The sequence below is a fragment of the Scyliorhinus torazame genome, chromosome 24 (assembly GCF_047496885.1).
Source record: "Scyliorhinus torazame isolate Kashiwa2021f chromosome 24, sScyTor2.1, whole genome shotgun sequence".
In the NCBI taxonomy this organism is placed as follows: Eukaryota; Metazoa; Chordata; class Chondrichthyes; order Carcharhiniformes; family Scyliorhinidae; genus Scyliorhinus; species Scyliorhinus torazame.
This window is the reverse complement of record NC_092730.1, coordinates 41,189,231-41,204,259: the sequence shown is the minus strand read 5'-3', so window position 1 is coordinate 41,204,259 and position 15,029 is coordinate 41,189,231. Positions and strand designations below refer to the sequence as shown.

Below are 15,029 nucleotides of genomic sequence, written 5' to 3'. Positions count from 1 at the left end.
AAATTACATTTCCAACATATCAGCTGAAGGATTGTTCTGAACGGACTGATGGGAAACACTTCAACACCATGGGAGTGGGCACGTGAGCAATAGGTCAGAAGGTGAGAGCATTGAGGGAGAACTCACACACTGTATCAGAGAGAGACTAAATCCCACACTCACACACTGTGTCAGAGAGAGACCTCTCCTGTGGAAATGTGCTCTCTGCTGTGGTACTGTGTTCTCTGCTGTGAAACTGTGCTCTCTGCTGTGGTACTGTGTTCTCTGCCGTGAACTGTGCGCTCTGCTGAGAAACTGCGATCTCTCCAGTGGAAATGTACTCTCTGCTGTGAAACTGCTCTCTGCTGAGGAAACGTGGACCAGATGTGATGCAGCTGAGGATGCTGAGTGATGTAACGTGGACATGGTGAAGTTACTGGCCAGAAATTTCCGAATTCTATTTTTGTTTTTAATGGACTGCTACAATCCACGTGTTTATTCTAGGACACAACAATGAATAAAAATGAATCAGTGCTGAGCAGATTCTAACATCCCACACCTCCAGTTTGTTTTAATTGAGAACCCCGTCCTCGATGGAAGCTTTTGCTCTCCGGATCACACCACGCCACCTGGCAATACAGCAGCGATACCTCCAAGATCTGATCTGTAACAGAATCACAGAACAATAGTGTCCCCTTGTGACTGAGGGGAACAGGTGCTCCTTATCCGCCCTGTCTATACCTATCATAATCTTGTATACCTCGATGAGATCACCCCTCAGTCATCTCTGTTCCTGCGTGAGAGAGAAAACAAGCCGATCCAACCTCTCTTCATATCCTAAATGTTCCATCCCAAGCAACATCCTGCTGAGTCACCTCTGCACCCCATCCAGTGCAGTCACATATTTCCTATAATGTGGTGACCTGAATTGCACACGGTACTCCAGCTGTGACCTCCCCAACATTCTATACAACTCCACCATGACCTCTCTGCTTTTGTAATCCATGCCCCGATTGATAAAGACAAATATCTCAAATGCCTTTTCCACCACCCTATTAACCTGCCCTTCTGCCTTCAGAGATCTCTGGACAAACACTCCAAGGTCCCTTTGTTCCTCAGGACTTCCCAGTGTCAGGCCATTAACATTAATCCTATAATAATAATATAATATTCTTTATTGTCACAAATAGGATTATATTAACACTCCAATGAAGTTACTGCGAAAACCCCCTACCAAATGATCACATCTAATTTTTCAGCGTTAAATTCCATCAGCCACTTTTCTGCCCATTTGACCATCCCGTCTGTATCTTCCTGTAACTCAAGACACTCAACCGAACTCTGAGCTTGAAACTCAGTGAAAGGATTTCACCCTCCTCTCGGAATCTGATCACCACCTCAATCCCAACATTCAGCTTGGGTGGGCAGACAAGACAACGTCCTTCCCGCAGGCCCCCCAGCACAGACTGGATAATATCCCAAACTCGTATCCTGGTATTGTCACATTGCTCCACCATCTTGTTCTCTTCACAAAACGCCAGGAATCTCAGACCAATTCTTCAGACCTTTGATTCTCTCTTCAAACAACATCTTGTCCCTGATTAAGTCCATCCTGGGAAGAGGGGCTCGGTATTCCGAGTTTCTCTGCAGGCATCCGGTTGCTGCTGATGGACCAAACGAGGCCTCACTCCTGAAAGAAAGCCTCTCTCACAGCCCTGCGAGCATGTCTCCATTCGATGGTGTAGTCAATACCTGCAGAGTAGATAACAATGGAGAGAAGTGTGAGCAATTTCAGCGTCACAATTCTCTGGACACAGAGCATTCAAAATATAATATTACTGAAAATACTGAACTGATCCTCTGGGAGCAGGACTCAAGTCAAAGGGAAAAATCCAGTGGGTTTCTAGTGGAAAGATTTAACAACTGGATGATGGCAGCTAAAATCAGTACTTGCGTTGCAATCTCTGTAGATATTCTACTGAATTTAAACCTGCAAAAGGCATATTTTCCGACTAGAAATCCAACACATTTCCCCCTGTTGTGGAGGAAGTTCTCAATCGCACAGGTGGTCAAACGGAATAAGGCTGGGCTGGGATTTGAGTCCAAATTTTTCTTTAGGGAGCAGACACTTTACCGGACGAAGCTACAGAGTCTGAGGATGTTCAGCTGATCACAAGGGCTCTGGCTTTGATTGTCGCTGATTCGGCCAAACATTTACAATCTATCATTAATTGACCGTGAGAATGGGCGGTGAGGGGATTCTGGAACCGCTGCAAGTCCATATGGTGTATGTACACACACAGTGCTGTTAGGGAGGGGTTCCAGGTTTGGATGGTGCCTCGCGGAGGAAAAGTCAATTTCAGGAGTGGGATTCGAGCCCTGACCTCCAGAGGAGACTGCGACCAGCGCTCGGCCATCCTGACGTATTTGAAAGGTTAGGTGCGTTTCGACCGAAATCTGGTGCTCTTTCCGAGGGTCGGTACCGGTTCCATGGGCCGAATGGCCTCCGTCTGCACTGGAGGCATTCTATGATTACTTAAACAGGGTGAAAATGGCAGCATCAGGACACAGGACAAGTTAAGGTCTCAGGCCAGAGTAAGTGTCCTGTGTAATGACAGATAGAATGTACATTTATTGTGGACTGGTGCCATCTCCTGGCTGAACCGGAGCCGTGCGACACGGACACTTTCATTCAGGAGCATTTTAAATTGGAGTGAAATAACTTACGCAAAGTAAGTACTTGATAAGAAACAGTTAATCAAACTGATCTCAAGAACCAAAAGGACACGTCGGCAGTCAGTGAGCGATGGTGGTATAGTGGTGAGCATAGCTGCCTTCCAAGCAGTTGACCCGGGTTCGATTCCCGGCCATCGCAATAATAAATTATTATTTATTATTTATCCTACCTTCCATCTCCTATTACAGTGGATCACCACAACCCCATGAGGGGACCAAACAGAGACACAACAGACACGTTTCAGACCAGGATTGGATTTGAAGCCACGTGTACAGAGCACAATGGATTGTTGTGCATCCCCTTAACCACGTGGTACAGCTGCTTTACTTCAGGGTCCTTTAATATCCCTCAATCGAACTTCTTTGCGTTTCTTTCGCACAGTTGGGTATAAATAAAACATAAATCTATGAGGAGAAACCCGCAATGGTCCGCACTTGGGCTTGTGGCGCAAAGGTAGCGCGTCTGACTCCAGATCAGAAGGTTGCGTGTTCAAATCACGTCAGGCTCAGGAGGATTTTCTGCCGCTGGTTCCAGGAATTTCTCTCTGTGGGAATGTTCCCGAAACGACTCCGTTCAAAGCCACAATGCTGGTAAATGTTTGCGGATATTTCAGATTGACCCGCTCAGTTTATATTTTTGAGCAGTTTAATCAAACATGCGGAGACTCGGATAGCTCAGTCAGTAGAGCATGGGACTCTACCTCCCAGTTGGCCGCGTCCATATTATTATCTGAGAATATTGAACCAACTGTGCTAACATTGTGCTACCGTGCTGCCCAAACAGTTGGTTCAATCTCACTGCTCGTGGATGACACCAGAACAACTGGGCAGTTAAAAACAAGGATGTCGCTCTTTTTCGGGCGGAGATGAGGAGATTTCTCCCTCTCAGAGAGTTGTGCGACTTTGGAACTCTGCCTCAGAAGGCCGCGGAAGCGGGACATTGATTATTTTTAAGGCGCAGATGGGGAAATTCTTGTTCAGCAAATAAATCAAAGGTTTATCGGGGTTGCATACAACCATTGCATTCAGCCAGTTACCTGGGTGCACAAGCGTGCGGTTTTTTAAAAATGTCGTTTTCATTTCTTTACTTGTTCTCCACTGATATATTCGCTGCAATAACCTCTCTAGGCACAAAGCACGGTAGCACAAGTGGCTAGCACTGTGGCTTCACAGTGCCAGGGTACCAGGTTCGATTCACTGTCTGTGCGGAGTCTGCACCTTCTGCCCGTGTCTGCGTGGGTTTCCTCCGGGTGCTCCGGATATCTCCCACAGTGCAAAGACGTGCATTAGGTGGATTGGATAAATTGCCCTTAGTGCCCATACGGGACCAGTCTTCATAAATAGAAGCGTCATTCCGGCCCTGGGTCACTGCCCGCCTGGAATTTGCTCATTCTTCCCATGTGTGCGTGGGTTTCACCCCCGCAACCCAAAGATGTGCAAGGTACGTGGATTGGCCACCCTAAATTGGCCCTTAATTGGAGAAAAAAAATAATTGGGTGCTCTAAATTTATACAGAACTAAATAAATAAATAGAAACGCCGAGCACAAAGGCAAGGCCGCTCTGGAGATTCTTCATAAAATGCTGCAACAGAAATAGACAATGTTGGATAACTCGGCTGGTCTGGCAGCATCTGTGGAGCGGGAAACAGAGTTACAGTTTCCAGTCCAGTCTGACCCTGCTTCCCATTCTCTGGTTCCCGCTCCACAGATGCTGCCAGGTCTGCTGAGATTTTCCAGCTCTGGGCGACTGACATGGGCACGGTGGGCGGAATGGCCGCACCCTGTGCTGGAACCATTCTATGATTCTATAATTCTAATCTGTTCTCGTAATTGAAACCTTCTATGTCTGTATCATTCTGGTGAATCTGCATTGCCGCCGCTACATTAAGGTTCTGAATACATTTTTGGACTCCCCTCATTCCCTCCTCCAGCAGATTTTTGCCGGGTAAATATCCTGATTCCCTAAACTCCTCATTCTCTCGAACAATGAAATGTCGCTTGGCTTTGACACTACCCAATAGACAGAGTGGTTCCGACCTCACTACCCGATCAATGCATCTCAATCCGAACAAGACGGATTTTTATTTCTCGCGCTTCCAACACAACTCGATGCAATCCGGCCTCACAACTTGGACTGGATTGTCACATCAGTGATTGCAGATACTTTGGAAAAATGAGTCCCACTGGGGGAAAGCAGGATGAAAAATCGACAATGATGGGTTTCAAACCCACGCACGGAGAGCTCAATGGATTAACAACCCGTCCCCTTAACCACTCGGCCACCTCATCCCGCAAGCGCGTTTGTCAAATCAAACGTTTATCAGGTACAAATAACCATTGTATTCAGCCAGCTGCGCGGATGCACAAGCGTGCGTCTGTTTTTACTTGAGGAGAAATTCAGAATCCCACACCATGATCAAACGACCTTTAAATACCCTGTCCGTTTCTTCACGTGTTCTGCACTGATATATTCGCTGCAATAACGTCCCTGGAGCTCAAACCTCCTCCCGATTTCAGTCAATGACACCATCCGGGGTCGTCCGGATTTTTGAACCCGGGACCTCTGGCATTTTATCGCAGCTGAGAATTAATGTCAATGTCAGGAGTGGGATTGAACCCCCGTCTCCAGAGGAGACTGACACCTGATGTATCCAAACGGTTCGGAGACGATTGGGCCGTGTTGGGGTGCTTTTTCCGAGGGTCAGTGCAGCCTGGATGGGCCAAATGGTCTCCTTCTGCACTGGAGGGATTCTATGATTACTTAACCAGGGTGCAAACGGCAGCATCAGGACACAAGGACAAGGTAAGGTCTCAGGCCAGAGCAAGAGTCCCATGTAATGACACACAGAACATCAGAAATAAATACTTTTATTGTGGACTGGTGCCATCTCCTGGCTGACCGGGAGCCGTACGACACGGACACTTTCATTCAGGGGCATTTTAAATTGGAGTGAAATAACAGAAACATAGTAAGACGTTGTTTACGAAACAATTTATCAAACTAATGCAAAGCATCAAAAGGGCTCAACATTCGGCAGTAAGTGATGGGGGGATACTGGTGAGCATCGCTGCCTTCCAAGCAGTTGATCCGGGTACGATTCCCGGCCATCGCAATAATAATTTGATTGGAGGCGTTTGCGTCTTTTCCTGTGTTTCGAGCTGAGGAAGAGAGCTGGAGAAAGTGAGGTGGCTGGAGGCAGGAATCTCCGCTTGTTCTAAATAGTCTGGTTGGATTGTTCACATCCGTCCGAGTGGCGAAACTGTGATCTCGGTTTCTATAGTGGTTTATTATTGGATATTGTTATATATGCTTATTACCCCTCTGTGGGGTATTCCTGGAAGTTATTATCTAAACTTTTCACGTTCTCGCTGTTATAGGATTTGAAAACACTGAAAAACTCCCGGTTCGATCTTTACCAAATGACATGACTGTGCTAATAAAACATAATTCATTCCAGTCAGTGGAGATGTGATATTGGCACCAATAATACTCACACAACACAGCAGATGTTGTCTGTTTTCCTCAGAGAGAGTCAATTGAAGAGCTTCCCTATTTTGTTACTTTGAGCTTCACAGTGATGTAATGCTGTCTGCTTCATTCCTGGCGCAAATGTCCGGATCACACTGGATGCAACACTTTGATACTAATCTACTGAAAAGAAAAGGCGGATGTGCCGCAGGGTGATAGCGTCATGTTTAATTTTGGGGTGACTGAGAATATAAATAGCAGAGGATGGTTTCGATCCATCGACCTCTGGGTTATGGGCCCAGCACGCTTCCGCTGCGCCACTCTGCTTTTTAAATTCGCCGTGTTCGCAATTGCTGTTCTGCGGCAGCCACGTAACTATTTTTTTCTTAAACGAGAACCACGTGTTGTGAAGCTCAACTTGGCTGGGCAATAACACGGAACATCAGCACGGCTGTGACAGACAGAGAAAGACACAGTAAAGCAGGAAGAGACTATCAGGACACACACACAATGACACACAGAAAAGGTGCCGAGCAAACCAGCAAGGTACTGAGATGGAAAAACTGGTTATTTATCAAAAAGGGATTTTCTGTTCCACAAAGATAGGCAATTAAATGTTTTTCTTGCTGTGTAACTGAGCTCTCTGCTGTGTAACTGTTCTCTCTGCTGTGTAACTGAGCTCTCTGCTGTGTAACTGAGCTCTCTGCTGTCTGCTGTGTAACTGTGCTCTCTGCTGTGTAACTGAGCTCTCTGCTGTGTAACTGTGCTCTCTGCTGTGTAACTATGCTCTCTGCTGTGTAACTGAGCTCTCTGCTGTGTAACTGTGCTCTCTGCTGTGTATCTGAGCTCTCTGCTGTGTAACTGTGCTCTCTGCTGTGTAACTGAGCTCTCTGCTGTGTAACTGAGCTCTCTGCAGTGTAACTGTGCTCTCTGCTGTGTAACTGAGCTCTCTGCTGTGTAACTGTTCTCTCTGTTGGAACCGTGACTCTGCCGGTGACAGAACTTCACTGTGGTTGTGCTAATCATTCCCTGTTGTGTAAATGTGTTCCCAGTTGTGGAAATATGATCCGTCTGCAGCAGAACCTTCCTGCGCCATTACTGAGATGAAATTTCAATTCCAGATTAATTAAATCTTGTCACGAAAGATTAGTTCAGGCCTCTGGATTCCCAGTCCAGGAACATAACCTTGTGTTCCTGTTACCAAATCAGTTCGTTCAGCTCAACACTCTCAGATTACAATATGGAAGCGCCCAACGTGGGTCTGGAACCCACGACCCTGGGATTAAGAGTCCCATGCATGAGGGCAGCACGGTACCATTGTGGATAGCACAATTGCTTCACAGCTCCAGGGTCCCAGGTTCGATTCCGGCTTGGGTCACTGTCTGTGCGGAGTCTGCACATCCTCCCCGTGTGTGCGTGGGTTTCCTCCGGGTGCTCCGGTTTCCTCCCACAGTCCGAAGATGTGCAGGTTAGGTGGATTGGCCATGGTAAATTGCCCTTAGTCTCCAAAATTGCCCTTAGTGTTGGGTGGGGCTCCTGGGTTATGGGAATAGGGTGGAGGTGTTGACCTTGGGTAGAGTGCTCTTTCCAAGAGCCGGTACAGACTCGATGCAATTCTATGATAATCTATGATGCTCTACCGACTAAACTAGCCGACCTGATGTCCAAAATACCATTAACCCTCTTCCTGAGGATATTAGAATTTGCTAAGTAGCGAACGTTGTGTCAAACCGTTGACTAAAAATCGATTAATTCTTCAGTCACAGTCGTTGGGAGCAGGGCTCGAACCTGCTGGGGAAAGTCCAACACCTTAACCACTCGACCATCGCAGCCCGGTTCAATCGGTCATTCATTAAACATTATAAAACCGGCCTGGAATCACTCCAGGAAGTTCTTGCATTCCTGCGATGAACGGTGCACCGGTGTTTATGTGCGGAGCGGTTGAATCTACCTTAAAATGACCAATGGATTTGGAGAGAAGCCTTGAGAGACTCGAAAATCCCAGCTCCCGAAACGCACAATTTTACTGATTCAATTGTTTGCGGAAGAAAAACAGTTAAATTGGAAATATCCTCGAAGTTCATTTTTGCTTTACATGGAACAGCACCGAACGTCCCAGTCTCGATCCAAATTAAAGCATGAGTGGGGTGCAGGATTGGAGGGTCGGTGCAGAGTCGATAGGCCGAATGGCCTCCTTCTGCATTGTACTGGTTTCTAGGGAAACAGAGAGAATCACAGTATTTATTCACATGCGATAAACATCGGCTCGTATGTCCCATGCGATGGTCGCGTGGCTTAATGGCTAAGGCATCTGATTTCTGTGAACCTAATGAAGATATTGGAAGCTCGTGTCCCACCGCGATCGTTTGATATAGAAATCCGGTGGAGCTTGCTGTCAGCCGAGTTTTCCTTTCTCCGCTCAAAGTTTCACCTTTCCATCCAAACGTTGCAGGGCTCTTTTTGGAATATAATTTTTGGGAACATTGTTCATTCAATTCGCTCTCATCCTAGTATTTTGTTTATCCCCTGATGAATCCACAGTACCTGTTTGACTTGGATAAAATATAGAATAAAATATTATGTATCAATCGGTTCAATACAATTCTGTGGAGGATATTCTAATATCATCAGGAAGACAGACAGAGTCAAAGAGTAGTGGATGTTGGCAGCATGGAAACAGCCCTTCGTCCCAGCTTGTCAATGCCGCCCAGTTTCTATCACTAAGCTAGTCCCACTTGCCCGCATTTTCCCCATATCCATCTACACCCAACCTGCCCATGTAACTGTCTAACTGATTTTTAAAATCAAAATGATACCCGCCACTACCACTGCACTGCCTCTGGCAGCCCGTTCAGATGCTCCTCATTACCTTATTTCTGTTCCTCATTATTTCATAGACCTCTATGACATCACCCATAAGCCTCCTACGCTCCAGGAAAAAAATGTCCCAGCCTATCCAGCCTCTACTTTTCACTCACACCATCAAGTCTTGGTACCATCCTTGTAAATCACTTCTGCACCCTTTCTAGTTTAACAATATCCTTCCGAAAATAGGGTGACCAGAATTGAACACAGTATTTCCCGTGTGGTCTTACCAGCATGTCTTGTACAACTTGAACAAGACATCACAACTCTTGGATTCAATATTTTGACCTTAAAACCAAGCATGCTGAATGCCTTCTTCACCACCCTGTCCACCTGCGACATCACCTTCAAGGATGTGTGAACCTGTTCTCCTCGATCTGTTTGTTCTGTAATTCTCCCCAACTCCCTACCATTAACTGAGTAGGTCAATCACTGATTTGAGCTACCAAAATGCCTCACCTCACATTTATCCAAATTAAACTCCATCTGCCATTCATCGGCCCACTGGCCCAAGATGTTTAATAATGAGCCGAATCAACTGTTGTTCAGAGGGATGAAAGATTATGTCACTGGATTGGGAATCCAGAGGCCTGAACTAATCTTTGGGACAGGGAATAATTCCCACCATTCAAATTCACAGATTTAATTGCTTTTCAGGCGGGTTGACAGGGTGGATGCTGAGAGGTTGTTTCTCCACGTGGGAGAGTCTGGGACCTGAGGGATTAATCTCAGGGTAAGGGACCGCCCAGTTAAGCCAGAAATGATGAGTAATTTCTTCTCTAAAGAGATAGTGTATCTGTGGAAATATCGTTTCTCAGCGAATAGGATTGTCGAGGGTGGGTCAGTTAATATGTTCAAGATTTAATCAGTAAAGAAAACAAGGGTTATGGGGATGTGGCGGGAAAGTGGATTTGAGGATTATATCAGATCTGTCATAATCTCTTTGAATGGTGGAGCAGACAGGATGGGCCGAATGACCTACTTCTGCTCCTCCGTCTTACAGTGTAATGAGGTCATCTGATGAACTTGATTTCACGGCTGGGCGGCCGGTTCTGGAAAGACAAAATCTGCCAGCAGTGCCCCAGATGAAGCTGGCGTCTGTTTTAGAGATTCTGAAGCCGCAAGTTTTCATGGTGCCAAACTCCTGCCCAAAGCTGGTGTCGTGATTTAAATCGATTATCAGACAGAGGATTAGGAACATCGGTATAGAGAATGGTGCAAGAAGATTCACTCCTCAGGCCTGTTGAACTCCGAATCTAAACTCCATCCTAGTTCCGGATACACTGAATGAATCATCAGGTCACCCTCAATAAGTGGCCCAACGCGGAGACGCAGGAAATGGATCATCGACGAGGATGGATTCAGACCCGCAGATGCAAAGCACAATGGATTAGCAGCGCATCGCCATCACCTCTCGGCCAACTCGCCATATGACCTGACTTCACCAAACCACCTCATGGATGTTTAATATCCCCAATAACTAACGGAAGAAGTTCGTCTTTGTGCATTGGTCCAGATGTGCAGCCAGATGTGAAGTGTTGGGAATGTTGTTTCTGTCAGCAAATTACATTTCCATATCAACTGAAGGATTGTTCTGAATGGACTGATGGGAAACACTTCAACACCATGTTAAACATGTTTCTACACATTGTAAATAAAACACCGCGGAAAGTCTGAAAGATACAAACATTTGATCGCATCATGATGAAGATCAGTCAGACGCCTTAAACATCCCGTCAATGTCGGAGTTCTGACGATTCTAATTTGTTATCCAGAGAATCCCTGCAGGACATTCGGCCTCTTGCGTCTGCACCGAACGTCCGAAAGTAACCGGAGGCACCCGGAGGTAACCCACGGAGACACCGGGTGAACGCGCAGACTCCGCAAAGGCAGATCCCTGGAGGTGTGAAACAACTGTGCTAACCACTGTGCTACCGTGCTGCCTACAGTGCAGGTAGGTTTCGAATCTGTGCGGGGGAACCCCAGTTGATTGCAAGTACCAAGCCACAGCCACTCCGCTAACTGAACCACGTTTAACAAGACATTCATTGACAATTTATGCGATATAAACCCAACCTGGAATCACTCCAGGAAGTTATTGCTTTCATGCGATGACGAGTCTCCCAGTCTGTCTGTGAGAAGGGATAGAATCTCCGCGGAAAAAGACCATTGGATTTGGAGTCTGTCATAATATCCACTCATGTATATAATGAGATGCAGACAGTCAGTGATGGACACACAGGATGACCAGTAAGCACAACACAGTGCAGCCAATCACCAAACAGGACACTACTACTATAAAGCCAGAGGGCACTAGGTTTCCCGCTCTCTCTGGACCCAGCCACTGAGACAGTCAGAGTCCACGAGCTAGCAAGTGCAAACACCATGCGGTAGCTAGTAAGTCTGATCAGGCTACTACAAGGTCTCCAGTCAGTTCAGTATAGTGTCGACCCACAGCTGAATATGTGTATCAGTTCTATCGTTGAATAAAACAGTGTTGGATTTTCTCCAGTGTTCGACGTCTGTTTTTAGCTTCCCTGCATCGAGTGCAGTCCACATTGAGCCTACCTGCCTAACACATCATGGTACCAGAGTGATACTGATCTTTACGGACCTACCTCGAGTGAATCAGCATTGACCAGGAAGCAGCCATCCGGTGAAATGGAAAACACCAGCCTCCTCCGCAGCTCCGCATCTCCGGCAACCTTGGCGCCAATTGGAAAATCTTCAAGCAAAAGTTCCTCCTGTACATCGAGGCCTCCGACCTCGAAGCAGCATCGGATGCCAGGAAGATCACATTATTTGTCTCCACCGTGGGGGGCCACGCCATCCACATCTACAACTCCCTTACGTTCGCTGCCGGCGAAGACAAAACAAAATTCAAAACAGTCCTGCTGAAGTTTGACAGCCACTGCGACACTGAGGTGAATGAGAGCTTTGAATTGTACTTTTTCCAGCAGAGGCTTCAGGGTAAGAATGAACCTTTTCAGTCCTTCGTGACCCATCTCCGCATCCTAGCGCAGTCATGTAACTATGACTCGACGGCAGATTCCATGATCCGGGATCAGATCGTTTTCGGGGTCCACTCCGACTCCCTTCGGCAGCAGCTCCTGAAAGTCAAACAGTTGACCCTCTCAGTTGCTATCGAGACATGCGTTATCCATGAGCATGCTAAGAATCATTACTCCCACATCAGGGCGGCAGAAACTGCAAAACTGGCCTCCCACGAGGTGGAACGGGTGCAGGCCATTGTTCAAATGCAGGGCTTGAGCATCGAGGAGAGTGGTCACTTTTTGCGCTTTTCCCAGGTCCCTGCGCATGTGCGCCGTTACCGAGGGGACGACGAGGCCGAAAACACGACTGCACAGGTGCGTACGTCGACCGACCGCACTGCGCATGCGCGATGGCGCACGGAATGCCCTGTCGGTGGCGTCATGACATCTCCGAATTGTGGGTCCACCCACTTAAAGCGGAAATGTCCGGCAAAAGGACGCCGGTGTCTACAGTGTTTCAAGCTTGGCCACTATGCAGCCCTTTGCAGATCTGCTCCACCGCTCAGCAGCCAGCGATCCCAGCTGCGGCGCAGAAGTGTCCGCTCAATACAACAAGGCATGCCAGATTCCGATCCCGACAGCCCAACAGACCCTGATGCTGAGTGCGTCAGGTCCCCATACCGGGTGGGCATCATAACTACACATGCGCTGCCTTCCACCACAACGCGGAACGCCTCTCGATCCTCAGTGTGGATCGACGAGTGGTGTGCTGTCCACACAATTAATGAAATGAAAACGAAATGAAATGAAATGAGACAAGGCTTGCATCCGATTCAAACTTCACACCGGCGCATCAGCGAACCTCATCTCAAAATCCGGCCTCGACACCATGCGCGCCAGACCAAGCATTCTTCCACCGGCCTGCCAGTTCCATGACTACAATGGCAATGCCATAGCTGCCAGTGGTTCCTGTCAACGAGGGGTATCCAACAAGGCGATCAAGGCAACACTGTGGTTTGAAATCGTCGGGCCTGACAGAGCGTCCCTGCTCGGTGCTCGAGCTCCTGAACCTGGTTCAGCGAGTCCACGCCACGTCATCATCACCGGCGACGGCCTCGCCAGCAAGTTGCAAGCCTATTTATATTCTCACTCACACCAAACGGAAACAAGTCGCTATTTGTCAGCAGCACACCTGCCTTCTTCTTTATAACAGGAAGATCCAATACTTCCTTTTCAATGGAAAAGCATTGGTCTCAGGACATGAGATTCCAGCTTAAATATGCACAGCAAGATCCCACCGGCAGAAGCCCAGCTTCTGTGATTTCTTCTGTGACGTTGTTCTGATGGGAAAGTGGGAAGTGACTGGATTCATCTTCATAGAATGAAGTTCGGGGCGGCAGATTAGCCTCTCTGGGAACATTGATCACGCTGTTAGAGATTTCTTCAAACTTTGCCTCAAGTCCGACCACGAAAAGAATGTGCTACGAGCCGAATGGCGCAGCGGAAAGTGCCGGGCCTATAACCCAGAAGTCGATGGATCGAACCATCCTCTGCTATTCATGTTCTCAATCACACCAAACGGAAACAAGTTGCTATTTGTCAGCAGCACATCTGCATTTTTCTTTATTAGTATCAAAGTTTTCGGAAACAAGTTGCTATTTGTCAGCAGCACATCTGCATTTTTCTTTATTAGTATCAAAGTTTTGCTTTCAGTCTTATCCACTCTTTCACACCTGTTCTTCAGCTAACCACAGTGCAGTCGAGGTGACTAAGTTGATTTCTTCCAGAACACTCTTCTGCCCCTTCGACTGGATGAACGTTCACCTGATTGGACACTTGAGGGGTTCTTCGGCTACTTGTCTGTGAAAGGAGCACCGGAAGCAGCTGTGGATAGAGATTGCAGTTGCCAGAATGCAACTCTCCAATTGGATACTTCACGTCCTCAGATCTTAGACTTTCAATACCTTCGTCTGAGGAACAGGTAGAGCGGGAAACCGGGCCTTGTTGATTAGAGCAAACTGATCAATGCAGCAATGAGAAGCTCCTTAACCACCAGCGGTTTGGACAAGGATGGCACTCAGATACAGGACTCTGGCTGGGGGTCAAAAGTAGGGAAAGCATGTCTTGTTTGAAATGGAATCAAGATGAAGACAGACTTTAAGTCGATTTGTGCACGGATCTTAATTTCTGCGTCAATGCATCAGGATGGCCGAGCGGTCTAAGGCGCTGCGTTCAGGTCGCAGTCTCTTCTGGAGGCGTGGGTTCGAATCCCACTCCTGATTTTGTCTTTTCCTCCACGAGGTTAAATTTCTCCAGCAAGATTTTCAACCTCAGGAAGATCCAATACCTCACTTTCAATGGAAAAGCGTTGGTCTCAGGACATGAGATTCCAGCTTAAATATGCACAGCAAGATCCCACCGGCAGAAGCCCAGCTTATGGCTCGACAATCTGTTTCGGTGAGTCTTGTTGAGGAATTCATATTGATCCAAAGAGAAGGGAGAAATTCGTCTTCTCTTGTAAATAGTCTGGCAGGTTGGATTGTTCACATCCGTCCAAAAGGGGACGTTGGGAACTCGACTTCTATTGTGATTCATTGCTCGATAAAGCTTCATTTCCTTATTGGCCCCCTGTGAGTTATTACTGGATATCGCTTTATATCTATATTGCCCCTCTGTTCGGTACTACTGGATAATGCTTCCCGTGCAGTTTTGACTAAGGGTCACCTGGACACGAAACGTCAGCTCATTTCTCTCCCTCCAGATGCTGTCAGATCTGCTGAGACTTTAAAGCATTTTCTCTGTGGTTCCCGATGTGTGAGCATTACAATGTTGTAATGTGTCATGCTGTCTCTTTCATTCTTGGGACTAATGTCGGGATGAGACTGCAAGAAAGTTTCTGATAGCTATTTGCTGCAAAGCAAACAGGAACGTGTGTTATGTTTACTTTTGTTGTGAGGGAGAATGCAAATAGCAGAGAATACCCTCGA

At 47.1% G+C, this 15,029-nt stretch overlaps 4 non-coding genes across 4 annotated transcripts; 3 read left to right on the top strand and 1 right to left on the bottom strand.

Annotated features, from left to right (window-relative positions):
- The first annotated feature begins 2,782 nt into the window (after positions 1-2,782).
- trnag-ucc (transfer RNA glycine (anticodon UCC)) lies at positions 2,783-2,854 on the top strand. The gene has a single exon. It is a non-coding gene; the product is annotated as a tRNA-Gly (tRNA).
- A 298-nt stretch (positions 2,855-3,152) lies between these two features.
- On the top strand, positions 3,153-3,224 carry trnaw-cca (transfer RNA tryptophan (anticodon CCA)). Its single transcript has one exon. It is a non-coding gene; the product is annotated as a tRNA-Trp (tRNA).
- A 3,215-nt stretch (positions 3,225-6,439) lies between these two features.
- trnam-cau (transfer RNA methionine (anticodon CAU)) lies at positions 6,440-6,511 on the bottom strand. Its single transcript has one exon. It is a non-coding gene; the product is annotated as a tRNA-Met (tRNA).
- A 7,730-nt stretch (positions 6,512-14,241) lies between these two features.
- trnal-cag (transfer RNA leucine (anticodon CAG)) lies at positions 14,242-14,324 on the top strand. Its single transcript has one exon. It is a non-coding gene; the product is annotated as a tRNA-Leu (tRNA).
- The last annotated feature ends 705 nt before the right edge of the window (positions 14,325-15,029 follow it).